The 13482-nt window shown below is 47.0% G+C and overlaps 1 protein-coding gene across 1 annotated transcript in view; it reads left to right on the top strand.

Moving 5' to 3' along the window:
• The window catches only part of GALNT17 (polypeptide N-acetylgalactosaminyltransferase 17), a 2143439-nt gene that overhangs the window by 1944806 nt on the left and 185151 nt on the right, over positions 1-13482 (top strand). The gene's annotated exons all lie outside the window — the stretch shown is intronic.

The raw sequence follows: 13482 nt of genomic DNA, 5'->3' as shown, positions 1-13482 counted from the left end.
ACTATGGACAGGGGGAACTAATCCACCCCTGGATGAGTCTCTTGTTCAGGTCGGTTAAACATTCTGGACAACCCATCAGCATTGCTATGTTGGACACCTGGCCTATGCTCAATAGTGAAGTCGAAGCCTTGTAGACTTATGGACCACCTAAGCAACTTTGGATTCTCCCCCTTCATGTTCATTAGCCACTTTAACGGCTTATGGTCAGTTTGCACAGTGAAGTGGGTCCCATAGAGGTAGGGCCTCAGCTTCCTTAGGGCCCACACAACAGAGAAACATTCTTTCTCTACCGTGGACCATCTGAGCTCTCTGTCCTTAAGCTGGCGACTAATAAAACCGATAGGGTGTTCCTTACCCTTCTCATCTACTTGTGATAGTACAGCTCCTATCCCAGTGTCAGAGGCGTCCGTCTGCACGATAAAAGGTCTTTGATAATCAGGGGCCCTGAAGACAGGGGCCTGGCACAAGGAGTCTTTTAAGCCATTGAAGGCCTTCTCACACTCGTCGGTCCAAGTTACCTTCTTGGGTTTCTTCGGAGTTGTGAGGGCAGTCAGAGGGGCAGCTATGGTGCCATAGTCTGCCACAAAATTGCGGTAATACCCTGTGAGTCCTAAGAAGGCTCTCACTTGGGTTTGCGTAGTGGGGGTAGGCCAGTCTTGTACTGCTTGTACTTTCATTGGAACGATTGACTATCGGAGGCGGCCTCACAGAACTGTGTGTGACGTTGACGGCTTCTGCGAGGTGCGGCCTGACGGTCCTACTGGAATCCCAGGTCCTTTACTCGAACCGGAAATTCGGCGAGGGAACCTGAGGCGAAACGGCCGCTTGGACGCGAGTGGTGGAGAACGAGCGGAGATCGAGCGGCTGCAACTGACGTCCAGTGTAAGGACGCGTGCGGCTGAGAGCGAGAGCTGGCCTGCGCAGCGGGACTGATCCCCGAGGATTTTTGCGGATTCCTGCAAATTCAGGGATGCAACAGGCACGGTAAGCCTGCTATAATTAGGAGTGCGGGCGGTTGGGGAAAGAGGCTCATTGTAGAACTACCTTCGATTTTTTACAGAGGGGAGGTGCTACCCATAGACTAAATGGCATACTCCGTCTTAAAAATCACAGAGCCTCATGGCGCAGTGAGCCATTATTAAAACGGACCGCTGGTGGGATTTCTTCTTTCTCCCCCGAATACTGCACAGTACTGGTGCACAGGTGTGAGTGCTCAGAGACACCGAGAGGCACCGGTGGGGGGAGACAGTGGGGGGGATAAATCCCCTTGGAACCCTTCTGACCCAATCGACACCTCAGTGCTCACTGCTGGGGGGTGGCTAGTAAATACCACCCCTCTCGGCTCAGTGTGAGTTTATCGGAAGAGGTTGCTGCAGGCATCTCAGATAACTGGGGCGTAGCTGCAACTATGCAACGAGGGAAAAGAGCTCCCCATTCTATCTACAACCTACGGAAAATTAAAGCTAAACCTATGAAGGAAAATAAAGTAACTAAAAAGAAAGAAGACAAGATTAAGAAGAATAATGGGGCCCAAGGAGCGATTACTGATTTCTTTGCAGCAAATCCTCCCCTCGAAATAAACTCAACTATCAATGAGGAATAGGTGGTACCAGTGCCTATCAGTAATTTCACCCTAAACACCACTAACTTTGACGATATAGACAATAATTCATTGCTTGACCTCTGTTTAGATATACAGAGACGTATGTTATCTCAGATCTCCCAGAAGGTATCTAGCAGTACAACATCTCTCAACGGTAACCCTAACACACGCATAGTGAAGCAAACACCTGAGGGAAACGGTAGTCGTCTGTCCGCTTCTCCAAATCTAGCGATGGCATCTATGGAGGACGAACCTGAAAACGAGGCTGAAGATGATAAAAATCTACACCCAAGTACAACTGCGATAGCCGAGTTACAAGCCTCGGTGGCCTCCCTCCAATTCGCACTTAAAATACTGCTGCAAATGTCAGGACGTATCCTGACAAACACTAACACAATCACCTGGGCGTTAGAACACAAGGATCCTCCCCATGAAGATGCAGAGAAAAATCTATCCGACGCTGTACACTTTGTAGAAGAGTCGGAAGAGCTTGAAGTCCCACTCGAGGTAGTGGGGGAAGTCGATATGCCATACGGGAATTCCCCAGAGGGGGAAACACCCTCAGCATCAGCTAAGGACCTGGAGCCCACACCAAGGTCCGGGGATATTTCATATCTGACTCGGAAACAACGCAGATTGGCCAAGAAAGCACTTAAAAATAAGAAAGCAACTAAGAGTGATATTACTCCCACTGTTGAGCCATTGAAGGCCCCGGAAACTCGCTCCAAAAAATCCAGGAAAAGACAAGCAAGGGCAGCAGCCCGAGCGGCGGAAACTAAGGGTCCGCTCTCAGGATGGCTAGTGCCGGGAGAAAAATCTATAGTGGAGGAGCCTGAAGATACCTTTCTGGGGGACCCTGGGTTGTATCCTGACTCCAGCTTCCACGCAGGTCCAGAAGATCTGTCAGTAATAGGAGTAGTAGAAGACCCATCTGAGCCTATACGGAATGCCCTAAAAAATACAGTGGAGGAGAGCAACAAGAACCGCATCTGCTACATCAAGAATCTGTATCCTAGCGGCAAAAACCCCTGGCTGTCACGCTCAGAGCTCCTAACTAGACTCCATTACATACCTCAACTCAGAGTTTTGAAATCTGATGACTTCTTGTTTATTGAACCCTTACAGGTGCCTAATTTACATGTTTCGGCCATACACTGTACCTTTCTGGCCTCTGCGCATCTAATTAGAAACTTTAAGGAAGAACTGAGGGCTGTAGACATTGACATAGATGTGGATCCACAGGAGAGGGACCCCCATGACGACTATGAGGACACGGCTATACCGGCACCAGTCGCCATTGAAGCCAAGTCCGTAGCAGCTGAACATTCTACCTTGGCCGAAATACAGCTTGCACTTCAACAACTCCTGGCATCTTTCCCCCGAGTACTTCAGAATCACTGATGTTTTTCTTTAATTTCTTGGAACTGTCGAGGTTTTACGCATCTTCTGAGGCCCGAGGGTTCAGTTGCCTTACTGTCTAAACACAGCTGCATCTGCCTTCAGGAAATTTGGTCCTCTGATCCTCTATTCCTTGACGGTTTTGTTACATATCAGTCATCTGCAAAAAGGGGTGAAAAGGGCCGCCCATTTGGGGGACTACTTACAGGGGTTGTGAATACAGTGATATCACGAAAGATAAAGTGCAAAGCTGAGGACTACCTATTAGCGGTAGAGATCGATTATGTAAATGAAGGTGATCTGTGTAGATTCCTATTGTTAAATCTCTATAATCCTCCCGGTGCCGGGATAAGTGAATCTTTACAAGAAGCAATTCAGGATGTATTGTCCTATTGGGCACTCAGGCCCGGAAATACTGCAGTAGTGGTGATGGGGGATTTCAATTGCCATATGACAGGCGACCTCCTAATTTCCCCTAATCCTGATCTCAGTGAAAAATGTGTGATGACGCATGATAGAAGGGAGGGGGAAGGTTTAGGATGGTTGCAACTGTTCGACTCCTGGGAACTTAGTATGATAAATGGTCGCACATTGGGAGACCGGCCCGGAAAACATACTTGGACCAATGGCAAATCGTGCAGTACACTGGACTACATCTTTATGTGTCCTGAGTTGCAGTCTAGAGTAGTGGACATGACGGTAACTCATAATATATGGAGTGACCATGCGCTGCTCCTTTGCTCTCTTCGTCTCCCAATTTCTTCTATCTCTCATCCCAATATTGGAAACATACAAACCAACTGCTCTGGTACCAGAATAATTTGGTCAGAGAAAAACATAATGAAGGCCTCTGAAGCTCTTAAATCAGCTGATGCACGGGTCCTTCCTCACTATGAGCATATGACAGCAAACGACATAGAGAATTGGATTCGGGGTTTTACCGGCCTGCATGCTACAACAAAAACTAGGTGCATGTTAAAGCCCAAGGGCAGAATTCCCTATTATAATAAGGGTATTCGGGATGCTAAGAGAAGATATAGAGCGGAGATAAGGGGGCTTAGGAGCATGAACATGATGGGAGAGGACTATTACGAGAAAGATAGAAAAGCGAAATCCAGATATAGAGCCTGTGTTAAGAGCATAAAAATGTCAGAAAGGAACAACAGACATCAAAGGCTCATACAAACTATCTGCACCAGAAACTCTCGTAATATATGGTCACTCCTAAATGAGAACAGAGGGGAGGTTAAGGGACTATTAGCTAACCCAATAGGCGAAGAAACATGGATAACATTCCTTTTAGGGCGAAATTTGGAAGAGGATGAGACCACTAAGATAACACTAGAGAAAGTTCCCTTTCCCCCGCCTTTTGATGTCTCTACTGAGGCTATCTATAAGAAAATGGTCGCTCTTAAGGCCTCCAGAGCCCCGGGCCCTAACGGGTTGGCAAATGTAGTTATAAAGAACTACCCTGCATTCTGGGCTTACCTCTTCTCTATTCTCTTCAAGAAGATCCTAGCCCAAGGGATTATTCCCAGCTCTTGGCAAACGGCTATTCTGATACCTGTGTTTAAAAAAGGTAGCCGCACAGACCCTAATAATTATAGGCTCCTTTCTATGCTGGACATCACTGGCAAACTTTTTGCGGCATTACTGCTCAATGAGCTACAGAAATGGGTGGAACATACTAACATCCTCAGTAGGTTCCAATGCGGTTTCCGGCGTGATTATTCCACCTCCCATAACCTCTGTGTGATGGATATGCTACGCACACGTGCACTCAGTAAGGGACAGCCCCCGCTATATGCGCTATACATAGATTTTAGGGCTGCGTTTGACACTATACCTAGAGCAAGGTTATGGATGAAGCTGGAAAAAATGGGTTGCCCGCCGGGCCTATTATATTATCTCAGACAACTACATCATAATACTTCTGCCTGCCTCAGATTAAATCAGGAAGGCAGCATGACTAAACAGGTGATCCAAAATAGGGGGGTAAAGCAGGGATGTGTAACTGCTCCTCTTATTTACAATCTTTATGTATACGATATCCCTGCAGCACTGGCGGAGACAAATAATTGCCCCCCAAAAATTGGTGAGGTTCCCTGTAGTGTCTTAGCATATGCTGATGACCTGGTCATATTTGATAACACCATAGCTGGACTGAGGCGTTCAGCGGTTACTCTGTGGGACTATGCTAAGACTAACGGCTTGTCTATAAACCTAGACAAAACAAAGGTAATTAGATTCACCAGGAGAAGAGTCTCCAGAGTGAACCTACGGGTATACAATAATAATATACTCTATGCCCCATCCTATAGATATCTTGGTGTAGATATTGAGCCACTGGGTGATTATTCCTTGTGCAGGCAAGGGCGTATAACCAGGGCTATGCAAGTAATAGCATTAATATCATCTTTCACAAATAAGCAGGGTGGCTTTACCCTATGGGGGACAAGACAGCTATATATTCAAGTGTTTGCGCCCATGATTATTTATGGCCTGGAGACTCTTCTCTCTACAGACCTCGCCTGGCTGCAAGTAATAGAGGGCAAATTTTGGCGTCGGATACTCGGTTTACCCCCTAGTGTCCCTATGGCCTTGATTAGGCTCGAACTTGGCCTGCTCTCTCTTAAAGCATTAGTACTCAAGAGAAGAGCAGGATTATATTTGAAAATGAAGGGTGGCACTTCCAACCAATTATTGGCGGTGATCCATCAAGAAGCGAGTAAAGAACATTCCTCTTCCCCCCTTCTGAAAGAAATGATTAAATTTCTTGCGAACATAGGCTGGATACATAGAGAAGTAACAGTCTCTAAGGAGGTGCTAATAGCTCTGGGTAAAAAGGTGGATATGTGGGATTGGCTAGAGAATTTTTCACATCTTAGTAGCCTAAACTCCTACCACTTCATTAAATATAGATTATACACCTTAATGCAACCACAAGCATATCTATATCTCTGCCCCACCAAAAGGCTTAGACGGTTTATTATTCTGTTCCGAATGGAGCAACTACCTACCTTGTATAACACAGGAGTCAGAGAAAAAATCGCAGCTTGTGACAGAGTTTGCCGTGTATGTAAACTCCCTGAATGTGTGGAAACAGCTAAGCATCTGTTAACGGAGTGCTTAATGCTGGAAAAGTCAATACTTAAATATCTTAGGGAATTCGTACACGACCCACTTAACATACGTAGAACCTCCTTTTGGCGCTATTGCACTAACACTAGCAATATGCACTTGTTTATTGCATTGTACAATGTGTGGCAACAGATTGAAAAACATCTGGGTCCTTTACTCTGATTTGAAACGTCTGATCACGGTGGGCTAATAGATTGTCGATGCTGTATGTGCTGGTTAAGCATGCTATTTTTAAAGCACCCATATCTGATGGAACTCTATAACTACGGCACCTTTTGGTTAGGATAGCTGTGGGTGAGAGATGTAATGTTCGTACTTACGGCACTGACTTGGTAAACATAATGGACAAAGATCTATCATAAGGAAGTCTTAACATTTATCTTATTCTCATTTTTAAGAAATTATGACTGATGTTTTAATATATATAGATTCACATGTATATGTTGTTGGATGGATATTTTGTATGTTACATGGCATATGTTATGACTTGCTTTTCATTTTTTTTTTTACTTTATGACTTGTTCTTTATTTTTGTTAATGTATGTAAAATATATTATGTGTAAAGTTTGAATTTATTTTCAAATCTATATCACATTAAAGTTATTATTATTATTATTACTTTACTGGGTAGAGGCTGTATCCTCCCTCCACCTACTTCATGTCCAAGGTAAACCACTGAGCCTTGTCCAATCTGGCATTTACTAGCCTTTATGGTCAAGTGGGCTTTCCGAAGAGCCTGGAGCACAATCCCGAGGTGTTTCACATGGTCTTCCCAGGTGGCACTGAAAACTGCTATATCGTCCAGATATGCAAGACAGAATTCATCCAACCCATTCAACACATGATTCACAAGCCTCTGGAAAGTGGCAGGTGCATTCTTCAACCCGAACGGCATTACCCGGAATTGGTAAAGGCCGTCTGGAGTAGAAAATGCTGTCTTCTACTTGGCATGTTCTGCTAAAGCTATTTGCCAATAGCCAGCAGTAAGGTCAAACGTGCTGAGGTACTTGGAGGCACCCAAAGTATCCACCAGCTCATCTGTTCGAGGCAAGGGGTGTGCATCTGTCTTGGTGACAGCATTCAGAGCCCTGTAATCCACGCAGAACCTCAATTCAGAAGTGCCCGCTTTTGGAACCAAAACCACAGGGCTGGACCAAGGACTACTAGAGGGTTCAATCACCCCAAGGTCTAACATCTTGTTGACCTCGGTCTTAATATAAGACCGTACTTTGTCCGACATCCTGTATCCCCTACTTTTGGTAGGTACACTGTCTCCTGTGTCAATGTTATGTTTGCACCAAGGTGTCAAACCAGGCGACTGTGAAAACAGGGGGGAAAACTGCCTAAGCAAACTTTTCACCTCAGCCTGCTGATCAGAAGTCAGGTGAGGGGCCACTCGGACACCCTCAAAGGAGCTATCTGAAGGACCGCTCTGGAACAGGTCGGGGAGAGGTTCAGACTCCTCTTCCTCAACATCTGAAGCCAGTAGCAGTGCTGCGATTTCGACTCTTGGGACGAAAGCCTTCAGCCTATTCACGTGAAACACTTTTGGAGCCTGTCCAGGCCTTCCAAGGTCCACTAAATAGTTAACCTCACCCAGGGGCTCCACTACTGTGTAAGGGCCTGACCATTTGTCCTGTAAAGCTCGAGGCCTTATGGGATTCATGATCAGGACTTGCTGACCAGGTGTAAAGTTGATGAGGGAAGCTTTCTGGTCGTACCAATGTTTCACCAGCGCTTGCCCTGCCTTCAATTTATCACTAGCCAAGCCCATCAGAAGTACCATCCGTTTTCTGAGCCCTAGCACATAATCAACTACGTTGGTAGTAACAGGGGGAGTGGGCATCTCCCATCCCTCTTTGACGATGGCTAAGGGTCCCCGTACGGGATGGCCGAACAGAAGTTCGAAGGGGCTGAAGCCAACACCTTCCTGTGGTACCTCTCGGTAGGCAAACAGCAAGCATGGTAAAAGAAGATCCCATTTTCTTCTCTGAGGTTCCTCCAGAGCCCCAATCATGCTCTTTAACGTTCTGTTGAAACGTTCCACCAGACCATTGGTCTGGGGGTGGTATGCAGAAGAGAACTTGTAGGTGACCCCACATTCTTTCCACATAGCCTGCATATACTTCGACATAAAGTTGCTGCCACGATCTGACACAACTTCTTTAGGGAAGCCAACCCTAGTAAATATGCCAAGTAAAGCTTTTGCAACTGACTTGGCAGTTACAGTTTTCAATGGGATGGCCTCAGGATATCTGGTTGCATGGTCGACCAGCACCAGGATAAACCTATTGCCCGAGGATGTTTGCGGGTCAAGGGGACCAACGATGTCGATCCCTACCCTTTCAAATGGTACCCCCACAACTGGGAGCGGTACCAACGGAGCTTGGATTGTCGCGCCAACCTTACCAGACAACTGGCAGGAGGCACAACTCCTGCAGTGACTTTCTACTTGCACCCCCATCTTGGGCCAGTAGAAGTGCATGGATAACCTTTGCTTGGTCCTCTTCATACCAAGGTGACCAGCAAGGGGAACTTCATGCGCCAACTGCAGGAGGAAGGGCCTAACAGCAAGGGGAACCACCAACCTCCTATGGTCTCCTTCTGTAGACTCTGTGGGCTCACTATACAGGAGTCCACCTTCCCAATAAATCCTATGCGTCCCAGGAGGTTCACCCTCAAGCTGGGAGCAGGCCTGTCTCCTTAGGCCTTCCAGAGATGGGCACTCACATTGGCCTTTACTGAATTCGTCCCTATCAGGACCTCCTTCAACTAACAAGTCTTTTAGTTCAGGATGATCGTTGGGGTCGAATACTTCAGGCATCGCCACCTCCTCGTCAGGCCTGGGCGATTGACCAACTTCCTCCACCGCAGTGGTAGGCAGGCTCGGGGGAATATTCACTTTCCCTCGTCGTGACTTGTCGACTCCTTTCGCCTTGGGTTTCCCCTTCGGCTGGGGCGGCGTATTGGACTTGGCCAATGCTGCCCGTGCTTGAGACCGTGGGTAGGGTCTTTCGGCAGTGTCTCCTACGAGCCCTAAAGCTCTGAGATCATTACCTAACAAGACCTTTCCCGGGACGTTTCTCTGAATGCTCACTGGAATCCTGACTGCTGTACCATTTAAAGTAAGATTTACAGGTATTACTGGAAACATACGGAGGGGGCCGTCAGCCAACTTAGTGGGCATCAGAGTAGCTCTGGCAACTTCCTCTGAGTCTACCAAGGTAGAATCCACTACAGTGCGACTGCACCCACTATCCCTAAGAGCTGGAGTATCCACTCCATTGATCAGCACACTGTCTTTAAAGTAGTGCTTGGTATTATCCGGAATCCTAGCATAAGCCTCTGCGACTTTAGGCTCCCAGGAACCCAGGGACACTAAAACTACCTCAGCCTCTATCCCGCTGGGAAATGAGTCTGAGGAGAAGGATGCTCCTGTAATCTCTTCTTCCTCGTAGGAGGAGAAGGCCAGATTAGCGGAGTGGACCCCCAAAGGTCTAACCTTACAACGGGGATCCCCCTTCACATGGTCAGTTGCTCCACAAGAAAAACAAGATCCATTGGGTCTGTTTACATAGAGAGGCTTATTGTAACCAAAGTTCTGTTTCGGAGGCGGACCTCCACTACCCTGTGAGTTCTCTTGTGTCTTACCCTTATTTTTCTTTTTGTGGCCCTTATGGGAAGAAGATTTAGCAGATTCTCCACCCTCCATATCTTTGGACTTTTTCCCTTCCTCCTGCTTACCAGGATGAGTTTTGTCCTTATGGGACACTCGATGTGACACTCATAAGTCTGCTGCAATGGCCAGCTTCTTAGGATCTATCTCCTTCGAATCGGCCAAATGCTGCTTAAGCTCCGGGGAAGAAGAAGCTAAAATGTGTTCCAGCATGACAAGATTTATCATGCCTTCGAAGGTAGAAACCTTATAACCTTCGACCCAGCCAGTTAAGTTTTTCAAGGATTCAGTGACATAAGATACCCAAGTACCACCTTCCTTTTTCTTATACTCTCTGAAACGTTTCAAATATTGGGCCGGAGTCTTCCCAAACTTTAAAATCAGAGTTTGCTTTAACATTGTGAAATCAGCTCGCTCAGCCTTTGACATTTCCATAATGGCACTACAGCCAGAATGGGGCAGTCTGCTGAGTAACCAGGCAATCTTATCAGCATTGTCAACTTGTTGAACTTCGCATGCATACTCAAACGCATTCAGCCAGTCCATAATGTCATTCCTTTCTTCATACACACTGAGCAGATCTTTCGGAAACCGTGGATGAGAGGAGGCCCCAGACCCATGTCCAGGACCCTTCGACCCATTTGCAAACTGGAGCTTGGCCAGTTCCAACTGGTGATCCCTGTCTTTCTGTTTTTCTGCCTGTTCGATTTTTAGTTTGGCTATGCTGAATTCAAGCTCCTGCTGCCTAAACCGCAGCTCTTGCTTCTTGAATTCAAGCATAGCCTCCCCATCAGCACTGGCAGAGGAAACATTAGACATCTCATCCTCCCTGTCCTCGTGGTCGCGGTGGACCAGTGTGGCGGCAGAACCGGCGGTTCTACCAGTGAGAGCAGCCCCACCACCTTCCGCACTGTCCTCAGAAGTTATAGCGTCAAGCTGCGCTTCTTGCCACGCCACGATTCTTTGGATCATTTCCAATTTCGTGCCTTGAGAGGAAACACCTCTCTCCGCACACATCTTTTTTAGTGTTTCTGATTTAGAAGCATTTAAAGTTGACAAGGTACTTGTTTCCATACTGTTTGATAGGACTATGGCCTTTTTAAAGTTATACTACAACAATTCACTACGTGTACTGGTTGGAATAACCTGAAATGCCTTAGTTCGAGCGCAACACTGTATACCTTCAGTCGTATCCCACCGCTGTACACCAATTTGTTAAGACGGATTTCTGAACTCTGTCCTGGTGGCGCAGAAGTTCAGAAGGCCAACCTAATTACTTGGAACAGGGTAACCTCTGGACAAGCCAGACCAATCAAGGTAGCGATCGCGGCGGTCAAGACTAGGTCTCAAGAGGGGTGAGGGTGACTGAAAGCCCGCAATGAGCACACAAAGCAAGAGCGCTTACAAACTACTCCAAACAGTTGTTATATCAAAAATATATACACATTTATTTTAAGGCCTTTAAAATAATGACCGCAGCGAGAAAATCACAGTATCACAATATTAAACCAACACATACCATATCAACAGAATATATATACAAATACGACAGTCTCAAGCATTAGAGGCACGAAATGTGTAGTCCACCTGCAAGGGAAGGAAAACAGGCGGTGCGATAATGCTTTAGACTCAGTTCGCCTTCAAGGCACCTAACTAGATGGAAGTCCTAGCCCTGCGAAGAGTGGAGCCTTGTGCTCAAAGTACCTGCACACGCTGGTGCCAACGGGCAAAAGGAGAAGCTCTTCGGAGGAAGTCAGGCAGTTCGGGTTAGTGCACAACAGAAGAAGAACAGGTTCCGCGACTCAAGCGCAGCCTCCACAGCGAGCAGAAGCAGAGCGCGAGTACGGACAAAAGGGTGCTGTTTTTATACAGCGGGGAAAAGCAATGGGCTACTGCAGGAGGGCGACCAGATCCTAGCTATGCTACTCACCGGTCCCCGATGCAAGGAGACCCAGGCTTCTCCACGTTCGTTTCAGCAGCTGGCAGGTTCAGAAGAGCCGGGAATGCCTCGTCGTCGTGTAGAGAAAAAAGACGTTCCAATCGAAGAAACCTGCACAGTTTTGTCACCACAGCAGGGCAACGGAGCGGCCGTGTGTATCCGAGCCAAATGTACACTACTCACTTCAGACTTGGGAACGCCAAGTGTACGAAGCGTGTGAGAGTGACCAGGACTCGAAATACAACACAACCTGGCGGCGGTTACAGAGCAGGACTCCCTTGTAAGCTGGTCAGTCAACTGGATGGCCCAGAGACACTTCCGAAGGCTTACTGGCAGGAGATGATGAAGTCGCCGAGAATAGCTGTTCCTACTATTCCAAAGGTCGAAGCACCAGTACAGGCCTTCTGGTTCGATCAAAGGAGGAAGGGGTTTCACAGGACGACAGCAGTGCAAAGGAGGAGTCCTTCAGCGGGTCACCAGCGATTCCTCGGTCCAGCCTCTTGGTTGCAGGATACTTGGCTCCTGTATTCCTTCGTTCGTGAGAACTCAGGAGATCGACATGGTAGTGATGTTTCCAGCCCCCTCTTATCCACCGTTCCCTTCGCGCCAAAACGGAGGGGAGCCAATGGGAGATCCGCACATCAACACACACACCATACGTGGACCAATCACGGACCACGGTGGTCCCAGGCATTCACACCACCCTAGACTCTCTGGCACCCAGGATGTGTATTGGGACCAGACATCCCAGCCCACACCCTGGAGGCACACAAAAGACATGTAGAAGCCCGCGAAAGCAACCAGGTTTTGCGGGAAAGTACATGTCCAAATAAGGAAGGCCCCGGGTCGGCTCGACCTGGGGAAGGTGAAGGGAGCAAGACGGTCAGTGGACAGGACAAAGGAGCCTCGTGGTCTGGCCATTTTGGGAGCCAGGCCACCATTTTGGGTTCAGCGCGAGAAACGCGCTTAGAACGCCAAAAGGAGCTAAAATACACAAAACGATCGCTGCCATCATTCCAGTCCCTGAATGACTTGCACCGATCAAATACATTCCTAAACGAGTATCTAGGGCCTGTAGAAGGCTAGAGACCCAAGAGAGCTGTAACTTAGCTTACAGTGCCCTCTTGTGTCATGTTGCACTAAAGCCGCAACATGATAAAAGAAACTACGGGAAACAGCGTTCCCCGGTACTGACTGTCTTAAGGGCATGTCAGTTTCCCCGTAAGAAAAGAGCGAAAGCCCAGAGGAGTGCGGCAGAAGGCTGCACTTCTCTGGCAAAGTCAAGAACAAGGTGAAAAACAACAGCAAAAAGTTTAGGGGTTGCCACATGGAAGGAAAATTACCTACAATTACGAAATCTTTCCTAACAATAACCGCAAATGATGCATTGTCCAAAAGAATCAAGGAAAATCTAAATATGATCACATTTCATCGACTTTTTGTCAATAAATTATTTACATATGCATCATCTAAATGAGATGTTGTGATTGTGGTGGAAGCTCCGTCGTCTCCCTGAAACACAGTACTTGGATTAGTATGGTTTTCAATATTGGAAACATAACACACACTTGGGGTCGAACGCACAGGTACATATAAAGAGATAACCGCAAATGATGCATTGTCCAAAAGAATCAAGGAAAATCTAAATATGATCACATTTCATTGACTTTTTTCAACGAATTATTTACGTCTGCATCATCTAAATTGGATGTTGTGATTGTAGTG

The sequence above is a fragment of the Ambystoma mexicanum genome, chromosome 9 (genome assembly GCF_040938575.1).
Source record: "Ambystoma mexicanum isolate Mex_15411 chromosome 9, UKY_AmexF1_1, whole genome shotgun sequence".
Classification (NCBI taxonomy): domain Eukaryota; kingdom Metazoa; phylum Chordata; class Amphibia; order Caudata; family Ambystomatidae; genus Ambystoma; species Ambystoma mexicanum.
The sequence above is the reverse complement of the archived record's forward strand: the minus strand, read 5'-3'. Positions and strand labels throughout refer to the sequence as shown.